Source organism: Macrobrachium rosenbergii, chromosome 50, assembly GCF_040412425.1.
Source record: "Macrobrachium rosenbergii isolate ZJJX-2024 chromosome 50, ASM4041242v1, whole genome shotgun sequence".
Classification (NCBI taxonomy): domain Eukaryota; kingdom Metazoa; phylum Arthropoda; class Malacostraca; order Decapoda; family Palaemonidae; genus Macrobrachium; species Macrobrachium rosenbergii.
This window is the reverse complement of record NC_089790.1, coordinates 11,867,597-11,885,785: the sequence shown is the minus strand read 5'-3', so window position 1 is coordinate 11,885,785 and position 18,189 is coordinate 11,867,597. Positions and strand designations below refer to the sequence as shown.

The 18,189-nt window shown below is 35.8% G+C and overlaps 1 protein-coding gene across 1 annotated transcript in view; it reads right to left on the bottom strand.

Annotated features, from left to right (window-relative positions):
- The window catches only part of LOC136832603 (uncharacterized), a 198,766-nt gene extending 181,783 nt beyond the window's left edge, over window positions 1-16,983 (bottom strand). The window contains exon 1 of the mRNA XM_067093794.1: window positions 16,899-16,983. The gene's annotated coding sequence lies outside the window, so the exon portion shown is untranslated. The remainder of the gene's footprint in view (window positions 1-16,898) is intronic.
- Between the last annotated feature and the right edge of the window lie 1,206 nt (window positions 16,984-18,189).

Below are 18,189 nucleotides of genomic sequence, written 5' to 3'. Positions count from 1 at the left end.
CTACTATAAATTAGGACAATGTTAGAAACACTCAAGTGCTTTAGTAGCATGGAAATCCTATACGTCAGTTTAAAAGTTGTTTACGAAAAACTATTTCATGGCCTCTGGAATGCATAGTCGATCTGACCGACATAAATGCATTACAATTATTGCAAAGTAGTTTACAAAATATCGGAGTAGTCTTGCTCCTTGTTGAAATAGACATAAGTTAACAAACTCCACATGGTTTTTGAATGGGTGGTGAGATGTTCACTGACCTTTCTGATGCTTTTAATTTATGGATGTTTTTGTGAAAGTCTGGCCGTTATCTGTGGGTCTCCTGCAATATATTCCAGTGGCTTTGCTGAATGCTCTCGATAGCGTATGCGAAGTATTGTAATGGGGTCTGATATTGGAAAATGAATTCAATATCTGAAAAAATGAATGTAAAACACTGTAAATGCTGGCTTCCGCGACACAATAGTATTTTTTCACAGTTTTTTTAAAAACTAATGAATTTCCCACACACAAATTCGATGTCCTTAAAGGAAAACTTCTGTAAAATTAAATAAGTATTGAATTACAATTCGCTTATGTATGGAAATAATCACTGTGACAAAGAATAAACCAATGCAAACTCTATTTTAAGCCATTTTCATATATATATATATATATATATATATATATATATATATATATGTATGTTTACAAAATATTAAGCCAAAATTATTATTTAACATCGAATTCACTATAACTTGGGAATATCTTACATCCAAGGCGAATTATGATTGATAAATGGTTCTGAACCGGCCAAGATTCGAGCCAAAAGGGATAAGAAACAAGCGATAAAATTCATTCATAAATGTGTATATATACATACACACAAATATACATATATATATATATATACATATATATATGGATATATATGTTTTTGTGTATATGTGTGTGTGGAGAGAGAGAGAGAGAGAGAGAGAGAGAGAGAGAGAGAGAGAGAGAGAGAGAGAGAGAGAGGTGAGAGAGAGAGAGAGAGAGAGAGAGAGAGAGAGAGAGAGAGAGAGAGAATTTATGGCAATGACGAAAAGTGACACAACGGAATCACTTGCATTAAAAAATGTCTTCACAGTTTTACTTAAGAAAAAATCCAAAATAAGAACTGGACAATACAAGTCTATTTTTTTCTAACGTTCTGTAATTCATTATCCAAAATTCAGGACTGACATCACAATGTAATACCCATAAGAACACAGAAGAGAATACAGAGGTTTTATACTAATAAGTTGCCCCAGAAAATAATGATCAAAGTGGAATTATTTGTTGCTTGACGTCAGGGGCTTCTGGCAGGTCCACAAAGGGCAAAGATTTTTATGCTAGATCTCATCCACTTGGCATTCACGACGGACCATGTCTTGCTTCTGTCAGTCCGAGATAAGGAGACATGGAATGTGCAGTCCGAAAGTTTCATCGTGGCAAACTTTCAAGGTAAGACGTCACACCACCAGGAGAAAACAGTTTTTCTGTCAACGTTTTTGACAGATATAATCAGACAAACTTTCGTCTCTTTCACTCTTTTATGTAAATTGTACATTTCCTCAATGATCTATATGATATTAAAATCTCCTAGCTGTTTTCTTCATGATTTTTTTCTCGAAATGTATTTTTACTCTGTGGACAAAACCAATAATGTTTCTATCACAGTACGACTCCCCACTTTCTTGTTGCCATTATATATTCTGCAAAGACTCATGAGCTTTGTAATGGTTATTTCTATTTATGATAACTTGGAGCTCAATTTTTTCAACTCCTCTTTTGCTGTTATATTAGGAAATGAATCACTGGAGCACTCTTTACCAGAATTCAAGTCTAATGAACCATTTAAGAGTAAAGTTCAATTTTCTTGAATTTACCCATTTTCCCCGTAATACACTGACAACTGTTTAACATATCCATACTCAGTGTGATCACTTCTGAGCGAAACAAACCCAGCAAAAAAATTTTCTTCTGGGAAATACAAAAAAAAAAAAAAAGCACCGGTGTTTTGAGCGGAACCCACCAAAAAGTTCTCTTCAAAAAGTACAAATAAAAAAAACAGCACTGGTGCTTCGACTTCCCCAAGATTAACCTGTCTTAATGGGTCCCTCGCTACTTTTACCGAAGAAAACAAATCGAATTAACTTGTGCCGAGGAAGTGTAGGGGTACGGAACGAAAGTGGTCCTTATTTGTTTAGGAGCATTTTTTTTTTTTGTCAATGTCTTTGAAAAACGTAATCTAATGTCATTTCTTATCCCAAAAACATTTTGCCGCTTAAGGCTACGAAGTTTTCGTGCATTTGGGAAGGCAAGGACAATATATGTATATAATTTTAGGTAAGGAGAAAATATGTATATAAGTTTAGGTAAGGAGAAAATATGTATATAAGTTTAGGTATGGAGAAAATATGTATATAAGTTTATGCCTATGTATAAACTAATACCCAGTGGATAAAAAAAATATATTCTCTCTATACAGGACGTGAAAATTTATGCAGACGTACCACAGGGAACATTGAGCACTCGGTGTACTTAGGCATACATGGATATGTGCACATCGTACTGAGTCGTTTCCATGGCAACAGCCAACTGATGTGTTACTTTGGAGATAGAATACGTGTATAGCACATTGATTTGGAAAACAATGCTATTAAATGCTGCATATATTATTGCCATTAATAATAATAATAATAATAATAATAATAATAATAATAATAATAATAATAATAATAATAATAATAATAATAGGTCCCGTTACAATAATCAATTCCAATAAATATACCAATGCCTACAAAGTCTACGGATGCGCATATCAGTAATGGATCCCTAGCTGATCACTGAATAAGGGAATGGATTTCATGTCCATGGCTCGATAAAACGGGTTTAAAATGCAAGAAAATTTATCTTTCTTACCCAGAGGATTTCAAGGTATTTTCAAATACCAAACCTGACATGAATACACAAGACAACAACTTATAAGTTAATGATAATAGAAAATTCCTCTATTATGTTTCCCACGTTACGGAGATATAGTTATAAAATGGCCAACAGTAGTATTTTACCCAAAAACATTTAAATGTCTCCAATGAAAAGTCTTAGGATAAATATGACTTACTTTAACCTAACATAAGGTGTTAATTCCACTTGCTGCTATATGCCTCTAAGCCCTAAGTACTGACAGATGGGAGTGACCAGTTCCCGATTATCATACATTATTGTGATTTTGGAAGAACCAAGTAAAGAGTTAAAAATATAATTTGTCTTGGAAGTTTAACAGCAAAGCATATTTCGTTTCTCCATTTAGATATGATAATCAAATTTGCATTATCAGCTTTACACAACATGAGGCAGGACTGAGGACAAGCCATGGGAAAAGGTTGAAAAGAGGAGACTTTTATATGAAGAGCAGAATCCTCTGCACATCGAAGCGGGCCAAAGCCATATTTGAAGGATGTCACTGATGGGAAGATAAATTGTAGGGGGAAAAATGAAGCCCTGAGGAAAATCAATATGTAGTAACTACGATGGTAATAGGTCAGGCAAAACTTGATTCCAGAGATGAGTGAACTAACAAGTAACCTTTTGCCAACATTCTATATGCCAGGCTGTGCAAAATGCGTTTGAGGTATCAAGAGCTTTGCCGTCATATTCCCCATAGTTCCGGCCCAATTTGGAGTAACGTATGAGAGAGAGAGAGAGAGAGAGAGAGAGAGAGAGAGAGAGAGAGAGAGAGAGAGAGAGAGAGAGAGAGAGAGAGAGAGAGAGATAGTTTAGTAGATTTAGAGTGTTTGGATAGAGAACTCGTAGGCTATGATATTCCAATTATCCTCAAGATAAGCACTGAATAGACTCTCAAAGACTTTAGTTGTAACATAAATAAGAGTAATTAGACAGCAACAGCGAAGAAGCAACTAATGAAAAAATCAAAACAACTGAAGCGTCATAAAAGTCATTGGTAAGCAGATGGCAGCACAACCAATAAAAAGAACTGCATGCGTAATGCAGTTCTTTCATGGGTCCTCAAAATATAGGAAAATAGGTGTCATCGCATGTAGCTGACAGAAATTTTTACCTTGAAGCTCAGACACTGATATGAAATGAATGGAAATATCTTCTCCTTTTGACATCATTCATAATCTTTCATAAATGTTTCCTCAGTTTTTCTTTAGTAACCCTTGTCAGTACTGTTATTTATACACCTCAGCCGCTCTATCCTACTTTGTAGAGAAAGACAGTTGATTAAAGTCGAGGTGGAGTGCTTTCATACGGGTAAGTTTGAAATCAATTCCTTATGAAGACCATTATAGGACCATACAAAATAAAGCTCTCAAAAACCAACTCATTTGTTGTCAAAAATAGACGAAATTTTTAGGAGCAATATCACAACTAAAACAAAAATTAGTAAAGAGACTGTACTGCTAACGAACTTCAAGGGCTTAATCACAATTTTCTCTGTGTGGGCAAAAGCAGAAATAAACTTTCCAATCATCTAGTAACTACTTCTTTTAAGAAACAAAATCCCTCCCTGGAACGCCAGGAGAAAGTGGAATTGATATAAAAACTTCTGTTCATTAATCCCTACAGTGAGGCAAAGTCAATTTTAATCGACCTATTTCCTTATTTTTTGTAAAATATATAATATATCCTCGAAGTTGATTTGACACACATGATTTATATCCAAACGTGTCCTAGTTTGTTTTATGAGAGAACTTCCCATTTCTAACTGGATTACCTACATTTGTATGAGAATACTTAACTAAGTTTAAACTATAAGGAAATTAATACATAACTAAGCTTAAACTATAAGGAAATTATGTTGGTAATCTCAAGGTAAATGCTTTTAATAACACGGAATCACACGATGCTAGCGACTACCTTGTCCCGGCTTTGAAGCAACAAGTTTTCCTTATAAATAAATTTGAAAAAAAAACTAGGTTATTTATACATCACTCAATGTAAAGAGTCAAGGAGAGGACCAAGTTATTGCCGAACATGCAAATCGTTTTCAAGTGATCAACATAAAATCCAACAGCGAAGCATAATGTGCACGTGCGTATATTATCTGTAAAGGTGATGTTACAACTCACAGTACCTGTATTTTATGCCCGACTAATGTAGGGGGGAAGGGGGAGGGGGCGGGGAGAGGTGAGGAGAGTCCGAACACACGGAAAACGTATGACAGAGAGGCCGGATGAGTGAGTGGACTTTGGCTGGTGTTTAAAAATAAGCTTTTAAATGGAAGTTTTCCGGCTGGAGGAGGAGAAAGAGGAGGAGATGATGCAGGAGGAGGAGGAGGAAGGAAGGAAGGAAGGAAGGAAAAGGCAAAAAAAAGGAGGACATCCTTGTTTTCCGTCGGGAGTTAAAAAGTTAAGAATTTGTGAAGTTGAGGCATAATGGCCCTAGTTTCGGGAAAGTCTTTGTGGGTAAAAAAGGGTCGTGGGTATTTGATGAAATTTTCAAAAGAGTGTTTTTTGTATTGAGAGGGAAAGGAGTAGGTGAGAGAGAGAGAGAGAGAGAGAGAGAGAGAGAGAGAGAGAGAGAGAGAGAGAGAGAGAGAGAGAGAGAGAGGTGGGGACGAGGCGTAAATAGTTTAGCAGTTTTCCGGTGTTTGAATACAGAACTCGTAAATTAAATGCTTTAAGAACTTTTGAGTCGAGGTTGTAGCCAACTAAGTAGAAAGAATGATAGGGAGCTTCATTATGGGAAGAGATGTTAGCGTAAAACAATGGTATGATGATGACGTGATCCCGTTATTTCAGTAAGTTGGTATTAATTATAAAAAATTTATTTATAAAGCAAGTAACCAATCCGAAAATTTTCAAATTGGCTGAAGGACCCTAGGCGGATAAAAAGTAACCCAAAGTTTCAATTTCCCACGGTAGAAAAAAACATAGGTTTATGGATCTCCATTCATAAATCCTGAAGGGAATCTAAACTACAAGATCGTAAGATACAGACATCATTCCTGCCAGTACACTGGAATACTTTTGTAATTTTATTTTTATTTTTAGTATTTTTACTTTAATTTTTATTTTTAGTAATGTTATTTTTATTTATATTAACCATTCGGAGAGAGGGGTTTAAAGAGTTCCAAATATAAAGAGGTGCCTGTTTCACTCTCCATTGATCAAGCACCATGCAAGCAAGCATGGAAGACTGTACATAGACGCCTGACGTCACGGGTCTTTGGTGGTCTGCCAAGGACAACAATATTATGCATGATGGCAGCCTCTGGCGGACACTCGAGACGGAGCATTTGTTGCTTATGTCAGTCTCAGATAAGGGCCATAAAACGTCTCCCCGGCGAGTTTCATCATCGTTAGCAGATTTTAAGGATAAGCCGTCACACTGCCCAGGAAAAGTCACATTTCCGTCAATCTTTCACACGAACGCATACCCACGCAACTTTAGCAAATGATGCGTGTAGCGTGCGTGTGTGTGTATTTTACATATCTTTAAGATGTCAATATCCTAATACGGAAATACCTCTTTTTTTTTAGCTTTCTCTTTTTGTCATTAAGTAGAAAATCCAGATATTGTTCACCACACTGATGAACAATATAGCAGAATTATGAAAAGAACCAATCACTATTCCTATCCTAGATTCTTTCCACACTTTCTTGTGGACAGAGGTCTGTATTTCAGTAACATTTTCCTTGACTTATCAACGACACGGAACTCAATGTATTTTCCATTTACTTCAAAATTTTACGTCAAATTGACTTTAAGGTTACCTGAGGACACTCTTCATGAAGTAGAGCCTGACCTGGGTTTTATCATTAGCCCGTGACTAACATTTAACAATCTTCGTCATTCTTCTTATTACTATGATCTTTTGCCGTTCAATCTATGCAAAAATTCACTAACTTATCGAAATACAAATTACTATCATCTTTTACCGCTTAACCCACATGAAAACTCACTAACTGTTATCATCGAAATCAAATTACTATCATCTATTACCGTTTAACCAGGATGAAAACTCAATAACTGTTATCATCGAAATCAAATTATTCTCATCTTTTACCGTTTAACCTACATGAAAATTCACTGCTATCATCGAAATCAAATTACTATCATCTTTCACTGTTTAATCTAAGCAAAATTCAGTAACTTATCATCGAAATCAAATTACGATCATCTTTTGCCGTTCAACCTGAAGAAAAATTGACTAACTGTTATCATCGAAATCAAATCATTTTCATCTTTTGCCGTTCAATGTGTGCAAAAATTCGCTTTTAACATCGAAACAAAATATCAGTGAAATGCCGAAAAAACCCATATTTTCCCAAAATGAAATGAAAAACCCACAAGTTATTGGGCTTTCTCAGAAGCAGTCTTTCTTAACGGATCCCCTGTTATTTACCCCAAGAATGAAAATCGAGTTAAATTGTGATTAGGAAGCCTCAGGACAAACACAGGAAGGATTCCTAGTCATTCAGAAGTTTTTTTTAATTGTCTACTAAAAACTTAAGATCATTAATCATAATCTAAAAAAAATACGACGCTAACGACTGCAGTCTTCACGCGTGCTCGTAAATTCCTCCTGTATATGTATATAAACTATACACCAGTGAATCTGTATGTATACACTCTTCACACAACAAACACATGAATGTACAATGACATATATTCATATGAATAGATCTCACCGATTCGCAATCCTGGCAATAACAAGTAACTGAACGTAATCATAAAAATTAATATGTATGTAACGCGGATAATAATAATAATAATAATAATAATAATAATAATAATAATAATAATAATAATAACACATAACATGACATTCTTGCGCATTCTTGAAAGTGGAATTTCAGCAGTAAATAAAAATATATGCTCAATATGGTTCGATGAAACGACGTCAGTCACGAAAATTAAAAATATCCAAAATCCTTCAGAATACGAAATCTACCACGCTTTAAAAATAACAACCTACAGGTTAAAGCTTATATTAAATAAATACTAATTACATTTTTTTAATGTTATAAAACTGTGAAAACGATACAGCGGTTACCTTCGCCACGTATATCTAAATTTATTCAGTTTTTCAGAATTGCTTTTATAGACAATATCTGAGTAGCCAACAGAGCAATTAATAAACAAAAATAAAAGAAAGAGGACCGTATTTGCCTTACCTATATCAAGGGACACTGGTGCCATACTACGCTGTTGCCATGGAATTTTTGCTGAATGAATGAAGATATGTGACCACAGTTTTCTTACATGGAAAGGAATGGACTATAGAGTTTAGTCCAAAGGCCGAGCACTGGGACCTGTGAGGTCATTCAGCGCTGGAAAGGAAAATGATAGCAGGTAGGTTTGAAAGATGTGACAGGAGGAAAACCTCGCAGTTGCACTATGAAATAACTGGTAAAAGAAGGTGGATAGCAAGGTGGAAGAAAGATAATATGAATGGAGGTACAGTAAAAGGAATGAAAGGGACCGAAGGGACGCTGCTAAGAACCTTTAGTAATGCCTACAGTGCACCTCGTGTCACTATCCCCTACGGGGGTTTTCTTATATGAAATACAACACTGCCAAGGGAATGGTCCACTACACTCACAATGGATGACATAAGGCACTTAATTCTGAACCTGTGAAAACCAGTAAACAATAAGTTTATAATGAAAAACGACTGTGAAGGAAAGAACATCGAAACATAAATGAATGGAAAACATATAACAAATGGCAATGATTATCTCACATTTGATCAAGAGAAACTAGGTAATTTATTAATGAGTTTCATGTTATGTATACGAACCCATTTCAGTGAACAAAATAAAAAATAAAATGAGAAACGCCAAACAAAAGAAGGGAAGATGGATTGCCAGAGAAGTTGAAAGACCCTTTTCCCGTATCTTTTGTTTGGACAATAATTAGCTTTCTAAAGCATTTGCAACTTGGTTATTATTATTATTATTATTATTATTATTATTATTATTATTATTATTATTATTATTATTATTATTATTTACAAAGTCCTCAGTTATTATTATTATTATTATTATTATTATCATTATTATTATTATATTATTATTATTATTATTATTATTATTATTATTATTATTATTATTATTATTATTATTATTATTATTATTATTATTATTATTATTATTTACAAAGTCCTCAGTTATTATTATTATCATTATTATTATTATCATTATTATTATTATTATTATTATTATTATTTACAAAGTCCTCAGTTATTATTATTATTATTATTATTATTATTATTTACAAAGTCCTCATATTCATATGGAAAAAATCTTAAAAGGAACTTAAGCAAGCTTCCACTGAACAGAATGCACATCAATTGAATACATAAAGAGGTGATAAGAGAATAATACAATATCAATAAAGATAACAGATAAATTAAGATAAATGAACCAGCAGACAAGAATAAATTTTAAGAGAAAGGAGACCTATTATACAAAACCTATTTTTTATTAATTCCGGTCGAGAGGAAACGCTCAAACCGCACTCAGATCGAAGTCCAGGTTTGGTTTTGGCTCGAGCCACAGAGAATGCCAAAATTCTATGTCAGAACAGATTTCACAAGCTTAAGTCAAACTTGCAAAACATTAACAGCTTCTTACCTTTATACAAAAGACTCATCAGCAGCATATCTAACCTCTTTATGCACGCAATGCGAATTCCCTTCCATCTTCCACACACACTCACACTTCATGAACTTATTGTCCTCCACTCTTTCCACATGACCGAGCCATCTCAAAACTCTGATACATCTCTTCACCTACGCTCCTGTAGCCTTTTTTTTTTATTGCTTCGTATACCTCAGAATTTCTCACCCTTTCAATTCATCTTACGCAACATTTACAACGCAAACAATACTACTCAATAGTTTCATTTTTTTTTCTTTCATTCTTATTCAACGTCAACACTTCACTTCCATAAAGGAAAAATGGCTAAACAATCCCTTCACATATTCCCACCTTTGTTTCCACTGACATTCCAATCTTTTGCACACATCGTGCTTGCGTTCTCGTTTCACCTGTTCTTTCATTCCACCATCCATAGAATTCTCATTCTTCTATCTCCCTGGTTTCCATTTGCTTTCATGACCTTACCTCTACTCATAACTGCTTGCAATTTCTCCTCTTACGCATTCGCTTCCTACTCTTTGCAGTTTCTCTTAATTAACCACAATCAGTACTGAATCAACTGAAAACATCAACAACTCCACATACCATTCCTCATCCCACAAGTTCAACCAAATCTGTTGTCCTTGAAGAAATCATTGTGACCATAACAATGAACAAAATGATAACATTGCAACAGATGGGTCTGTATATCTAGTCAATTATTTTAAATCAGCTCCTAAAATAACACAATTTTTAGAAGCCTCATGGGGTTATGACTGTAAGAATTTATCATCAATGCACAGATAACTAACTTATGTAACACACACACACACATGTATATATATATATATATATTATATATATATATATATATATATATATATATATATATATATATATATATATATATATATATATAATAAATGCATATGTATATATATATACTGTATACATATAATTATACAATACGTATTTCGACAAACATGGCAACATACGACTGCAGCCCATCATTAAATTCATGAGTCAGATAAAAAGCAGCTGGAGATGAAACTGCCCATTCAAAACTCTTCCAAAAGAACGTGCACCGGACGACGTGGCAGAGAGACAAGACGCGAAATGAAACAGGCTTGTTTTTGATGTTTCAAAATGTTTTAAATGTTTCAATGATTAATATTTTGAAATGTCAGTCTCCTGGCACAGTGGAAGAGGAGGAGGAGGAGGAGGAGGAGGAGGAGGAGGAGGAGGAGGAGGAGGAAAAGGAATCAGGAAGAAGGAAGTGAGGAGGAGGAAAAAGGCAAAAAGGAGGACGTCCTTGTTTTCCTTCGGAAGTTGAAAAGTTCAGGATTTTGGAAGTTGAGACATAATGGCCCTAGTTTCGGGAAAGTCTTTGTGGGGAAAAAAGGGGCCTGGAAAATTTGATGGGGAATTTTAAAGTGAAGTTTTTTTACTGCTGAGAGAGAGAGAGAGAGAGAGAGAGAGAGAGAGAGAGAGAGAGAGAGAGAGAGAGAGAGAGAGAGAGAGAAATATTTTTATGATCATCTCAGTCTAGGAAATCTGGAGAATGAAATATGAGAACCTTTAAATCAAAATTGTAAATCTTAAAGAACTAAAGCAGTTTCGATTAAATCTATCCTGTCCAATGTAATTGATAGTGAAAATGGTGAGAGCGTGAATATAATGTCCAGGAGTGACTCCGAAGTAAAAATTGCAATGATAGGAAGTTCAAGTAATAAAACATGTGCGAGAAAAGGAGAGGCACTGAAACTTCCTAAAGGCTAAGAACTCTTCGTAACAAGTGCTGAAGAAGCCGAGTTTGAAATTCAGTGAACGGAAAATTAGTCAGTAACTTGACATCGCCAAAGACCGAAGGTAATGCTGTGTGATAATTAATATCTAATAAAACTACCAAGTTACAGAGTAAAAAGGACACGAAGAATGGCCAAGAATTATATACATGTGATATCGAATATACAGTAGGTAGACATATTAAATACAATTTATATTATCTGTAAGGTGTAAATATTCTTTATCTAGTGGTTGCAAAGTGAGGTATGACAGAAAGGGTACTGAACTTTAAGCATTCCCAGCGATAAATCTGATTCCCAAAAGCTACAAATAAGCAACATTTCACGGTGAAGAGACTAGCTGGCTACAATCAGTAAATGCAACTTTGCCATATTAAAATGACTCACGTGAAAAAACGGGGCACTGATGTTTTCCTGGATAAAATGATAAATGAATATGGTAGATGTGCAGATGTCTTTCATTTATCTCAAGTATCTACCTAACGCTCTTAACTAGGCAAGACCCAGACGAAAACACAAAGAAGACATCATTATGCAAGCTGATGACATTGAATATTATCTCATGAAGCGACAGACAAGGATGGATCAAGTTCATGTCTACAGGAGTGAGTGCTCTGTCGGGAAGGGCATCTACAATGCCCATTTCTGAAAGTCAAACACCACTAAATACAGTACGTAGCCGTGGGGGTTGGAGAGACGAGAGAGAGAGGCGACGCAGGATTAAGTTGACTTGTTCTTTTATTTGAAAAAGGGCTTTGGAATGTTAAAGTCTCCTCGTTGTGGCATGGGGGTGGGAGCCAAAGAGAAGAAGGAGAGTTGGGGGAGGAGGAGGAGGAGGAGGAGGAGGAGGAGGAGGAGGAGGAGGAGGAGGAGGAGGAGGAGGAGGAGTACGAATATGTGTAAGGGGAGGGGAAGGCGATGGAGGAAGGAGGAAAAAAAAAAAGTCTTTGTTTTCTGCCAGAAGCTGAAAATTTCAGACTTTGTGAAGCTGAGGCATAATGACCCCAGTTTCGGGAAAGTCGCTGTGGGTTAAAAAGGGCGAGAGGAAATTTGATGGGGAATTTTGAAGAGAAGGTTTTTCCTCCGTTGAAGATAAAAAGACAGAGAGAGAGAGAGAGAGAGAGAGAGAGAGAGAGAGAGAGAGAAAACGTCATTTTCTTGTGCTGGGATTTAAGTAATGAAATTAATTAAAAGTTTACAGTTGAGAGGTGGAACTCTTAACAACTGGAAAATCAGTGAGTTTCACTTTGGTAAAAGTTGGAAAGTTTCAAACCATGGAATAATAGGTATGGTTTATATCTTCATTAAAAGGTTTACCTAACTGTCACTTTAAAATATCGATGAAATTTTGCGAACTTCCAACCATAAACATATCTGCAAGACTGGTATTCTTTAAACGACAAATATCCTAAGTCAAGCAGACTTATAATACGCCACCTTTTACAGTCTTAAATGCCAAAAGCACAAACATTCAAGAAAATCTCCCCAAGATGGATGGAGATAATCAACTAGTTGACGATCATTTTTACTTTGATGACTCCGAAAAAAAATGTCACTGTCTACCAAATCTGTTGCGGGAGATAGGAAATGAGGGATGGGACCATGAGAGAGGATGTAAAATTCTGTGCTACCGATGGAATTTTAGGGGTGACAGATGCTAATGAATTCGCAGCTAAAACTCTAGCCTTAATCAGATAAAGTACAATTTATGTACTCCTATGTACAACATAGGAATAACAAAAGATTACAACACGCAGGATTATGTCTTCCTGAGTAAGGAACGGTATCGAACTTTAAAAAATGAAAAAAACATATAATATAAAATCCAGCTGACAAATTGCAAAAAAAAAATCAAATATCTAATTTGCATGTGTTTTGTGACCTCGGCAGCACAAAATCATTCGTTTTCAGTGCTTCTAACCAGATGCATGGGAAACCATAAAACCCCTACATCATATTTCATTTCCTGGTGCAGTCAGTGGTCTTCCCCTTTCTCTCTGGGTGAGAATATGAACAAAGCCACGTAAGCCAAAATAAAATTACTTAGAAAATGGCACGGAATTATAAAATTCTTTAATTGTGCCGAAACCTCAATCTTGAGAATTGCACATATTTGTTGGTATTTGTGAGTGCGTGGAATAATGACCTGTAAATCTAGGGGAAAACATTTATTTTTCTCTAAGTTAACTTGTGAAAAACTCATGAATCTACGTCTACAGGGAGTAGGATGGATGGGCATATTTGTGATTGATCATAACGGGAGGGATAGGGATAATTTTGTTTTAAGAAAATAATTCGGGACAAACTGTCATTTACAAAAGTTATATATCAAGTACATCCTGTTAACGCTTCAACAATTGAAAACCTCTCTCTCTCTCTCTCTCTCTCTCTCTCTCTCTCTCTTTATCAAAAATATTAGAAATCTTGGTCTCACAAATTCTTGACATTCTGCAATTTTCATTTCTTGCAATCAAGTTGTCTGTTGTAAATCATATAACTGTAAAACCAACTCTCTCTCTCTCTCTCTCTCTCTCTCTCTCTCTCTCTCTCTAAACACATTTGTGATCTCTGCATTATCTTCAAGAATCCACAATCAAATTTACAATTCTTCACAGCTGATACCTCTAAACCTTTTTTTCTTTTTGTCTAACTTCACTTAAACTCTCCTGAACGCCCTCCTAGTTCTGTAAATACACCAGGCTAATTAAAAGTATAAAACACCTCCTTCCGGAATCTGGTTCTAAAAATATGCAATCTCACATCATAAAATAAAAACAAATAATGTCGAAGCAACACAAAACTTCAAACGGCACCACAAGTCGCGTTTATCAATATTCTTTTAAGAAGAAGAAATGGTACAAAACCCAAGACAAATCTCGCCCCGGGAAAAGCAAGGATAAAGTCACGTTGCTAAGAAATATGTTGGAAACGCCTGTCGGGGCCCCCTCCCCCTCCCCCGACGAAGTACATCCCCACCCCGGGGGGAGGGGAGCAACAGCACCAAGTGCACGAAATTCTCCCAAGTCCGATGCTTTTAATAACCGGGATTTATCAAGTGCCATCCGGTTGCAAGGCATCTGAAAGTGGAATATTTTCCGCTTTAAGAACGAGGAATTTTCGGGTTTTTCAAAGTTATTACAGATCTATATATGTTTGTCTCTTGAGTTACTTCAAGTTCTACTTCCAGACAGAAAAATGACAAAGACAAGTGTACATCAGACTTGCTTTTGTGTCAAAAATGCCATAAGTGAAAGCTCAACAGTCACCTTGTATCAAGATATTGATCTAAGTATGTCTCTTTTATTTAATTAATTTATATAAAAATAGTAATCTAACGTTTGTTGACATTTTAAAGGCAAGCCCTTTTGACTGGCAATCTTATCTTACCAAAGCGAAGTTATTTATTCTTAGTGCAACTGACCTCGAGTACTTGGTTATCTTCAGACCAAAATTGCTCATCAACTTTTGCTTTGTCGTCCTAATTATTTGAAATGATAAACCATATTCTAAAATATCTCCTTTCGCAATGTACTCTTTTATTCGGTTTTGACCTTATTCGCCTAAAATGACACAATGGTACTGCAAGGAGAGAGACAGAAAATTAAAATAAGAAAACTTACTAATCTCTAATAAGTCAATGTAACTTTCACCTGTTCCAAACATTTGCCTTTAACCTTCACCGTCATCATTTTCTTCACAATAATAATAAGCAATTATTTTTAGTGGTCAGGTAAGTGAAATTTCAAACTCACACTTGACAAGTCACGAAAATGGAAATGGAATAAATTAAAGAAAACCCAATTAATAAAGGAAACCTAACCTTCCTTTTTGGTCAAATCGTTCATCGCAACCTCAGGCTGTAACTTGGAACACCAAAAATGAAAAGCTAGGTGTAATTTTTTGAAAGGAGGAACGAGGACAATTGATGATGGGGGGTTCGTAAATTTCGTGACTTGGGATTTGTCAATTTACTTTAAAACAGATGATTCAGTCATTAGGGATTTCATTGGAGCAACTGGAAGAGATTAAAACTGGGATGGGAAGGATGCCCACGTTGTGCAACTAGAGAGAGAGAGAGAGAGAGAGAGAGAGAGAGAGAGAGAGAGAGAGAGAGAGAGGGTGGGCGGGTGTCCAGGTAATGTCATTCCTCGCTGAATTGTTCCTGGTTATTAAAAATGAAATATTATTATATTAAAATAGCAGCTATGTTGCTTATATCTTTATTCAAGGTCAACATTTAGAGTTTATTTCAACTGATAGTAAATTACTTCTATTAATCAAGAACAAGAAATACAAACAGAATTACTCGGTTTACGGCATCTCTTATATAAGTCATTTTCATTAAATGTATCACAAACTGTAGTCTGGGATCTGAGATTATTTAATGTTTTATACATTAAATATTAAATACTTTCAGTAATAATGTTGACTAGAAATTCACAAAATTCACTAGCTTGAGTCACTTGGTGAGCAACAGACCAGTGTTATGACAGAAAAAGTCTCTCTCTCTCTCTCTCTCTCTCTCTCTCTCTCTCTCTCTCTCCTCTTTACTCTTTATCTTTCAGAGACAAAAAACTTCTTTTCCAATTCCTCATGAAATTTCTGGGGCCCATTTTTTCCTACCAACAGCCTATTCCAAAACTAAGGCCATTATGTCTCAACTTCCCAAATTCTGAAACTTTCAACTCCTGACTGAAAACAAGGACGTTTCTCCTCGCTTTTCCTCTTCAACCTCTTTCTTTTCCTCTCCTCTCCTCTCGCCAGAGCCTCCTACAAGGAAAATTTGACGGTTCAAAAAAGATTTTAAAATATTCAAATATCAACTCAAGTCTACTGAGTACTCTTTCTTCTATCTCTCACTAGGTGGCGCTTTTCGCTATTTTGACCACCCTCCCCCCAACCTAACCTCCTCCAGCCTCGCAGAATTTACTTAAGTCAGCCTTGGGAGACATCTATTAAAATCACACACACACAAAATCTACTTCGTACGTACCAACTTCCATGAGGGAAACTCTTAACAAACATAGCATATATTAAACATTTAAGAACATGAAAAATTGCCCACTATATCATTTTGATGCCGGCCACTAGATACACATTAGTCAAGTTCTAAGAAATTCAGAGGCAAAATTAAGATCTTTAACAGAAAACCGCTGCTGCTCAAATAAAAGATGTTTACAAAAGGCAATAATCCTAACTATAACCCATCAATGCGAACTGAACTCTAAGATGACAGATAAGATTTTGACTCATTTGTCCCAGCAACAAACCATTCAAAAGAATATTCAAACAGAACCACAAAACAGTCACTTGATATGAATGAATGAAGAACCACCAAAAGGTCATGGTGTAACCATACGACAACAGAAAATTAAAAGCCCCAGGTGTTGCAACAGAGAAGACAATGGAACTGCAATCGAGGCTGCATTGACGAGGCCCTTAAAAATAATAATAAAAATAATAACAAACTCTTTCATACCTTGAGTGCAAAGCAAACGAAAGGCTGAGAGTTCTAAAGCTTTCCGTGGCCTTTACATCAAAGGAGTGTACGAGTTCCACACCGAATGCTCTGAAACATTAAAAATTTAAAAATAACTAACGATGTTTATTGTCAATGTTCCGATTCACTCCTGAATGCACATGTAAGTTCCTAGTTATAATAGATTTGTTACGGAGTCTAATGAGCAAACTATAACTGGCCTGTACACGATTTTACAACTTTTAGTGTCAAATATTACAAGAAAAAGGCTAGGTCATAATACACAAATAAATAAAAACAAACTGAAAAAAAACATGCTAAATGGGAATACTTCCCAGGAGGCGTAAATATATTGGGCCAGCTCAAGTCCTCTACCCTACCTCGATGCATCAAGAATTGACTTCCGTGCAATGCAGCAGTTTCAACGGCAAATCCCCAGAACTATTGCTACTACTAATGACAGGAACAATTTAGGAACATTAAGAATTATTTAAATTTACCAGAGTCAAGCAAAATCATTACTGGTGGCACAGTGAAAGCGTCCAGCGGATGGATTTCAATAAACTTTTGTTAGAAATATGAAACTAAAAAAAAAATCCAGCCTTCTTAATTTCAGTTTACATTAAGTTGAATACAAAATGGAGCGTAGTTCTCAGTCACCATGACCGCATAAATTGAACTGTAATATTCAGGCCAAAGGCCAAGCGCCAAGACATAAGAGGTCATTCGGCACTGAGAGGGAAATTGAAAGTAAAAAGGTTTGAAAGGTGTAACAGAAGGAAAACCTCGCAGTTGCACTCTGAAACAATTGTTAGGAGGGGATAGAAAGTAAGATGGAAGAAATAGAATATGAACGAATGTACAGTAAATGGCCGCATAATGGAGAATATAGAATATAGAATTTAGGCCAAAGGCCCGGCGCTGGGGCCCTAGAGGTCATTCAGCGCTGAAAGGGAAACTGACAGTAAGAGGGTTTGAAAGGTGTAACAGGAGGAAGACCTCGCAGTAGCGTTAAGAAAGAGCTGTTAGAGAGGGTGGAAAGTCAGATGGAAGAAAGAATATGAACGGAGGTATAGTAAAAGGAACGAAAGAAGTTGCAGCCAAGAGCCGAAGGGACGCTGCAAAGACCCTTGAGTAATGCCTACAGTGCACCACGTGAGGTGCACTGATGGCAATACCCCCATACGGGGATGACCGCATAATGCGGGGGTTAAGAATGTGTTAAAAAAAAATTAATTTGTCGGAAATTTACTCTATTTTCAAAATGTTTCGATCCAACAGTATTAAACTA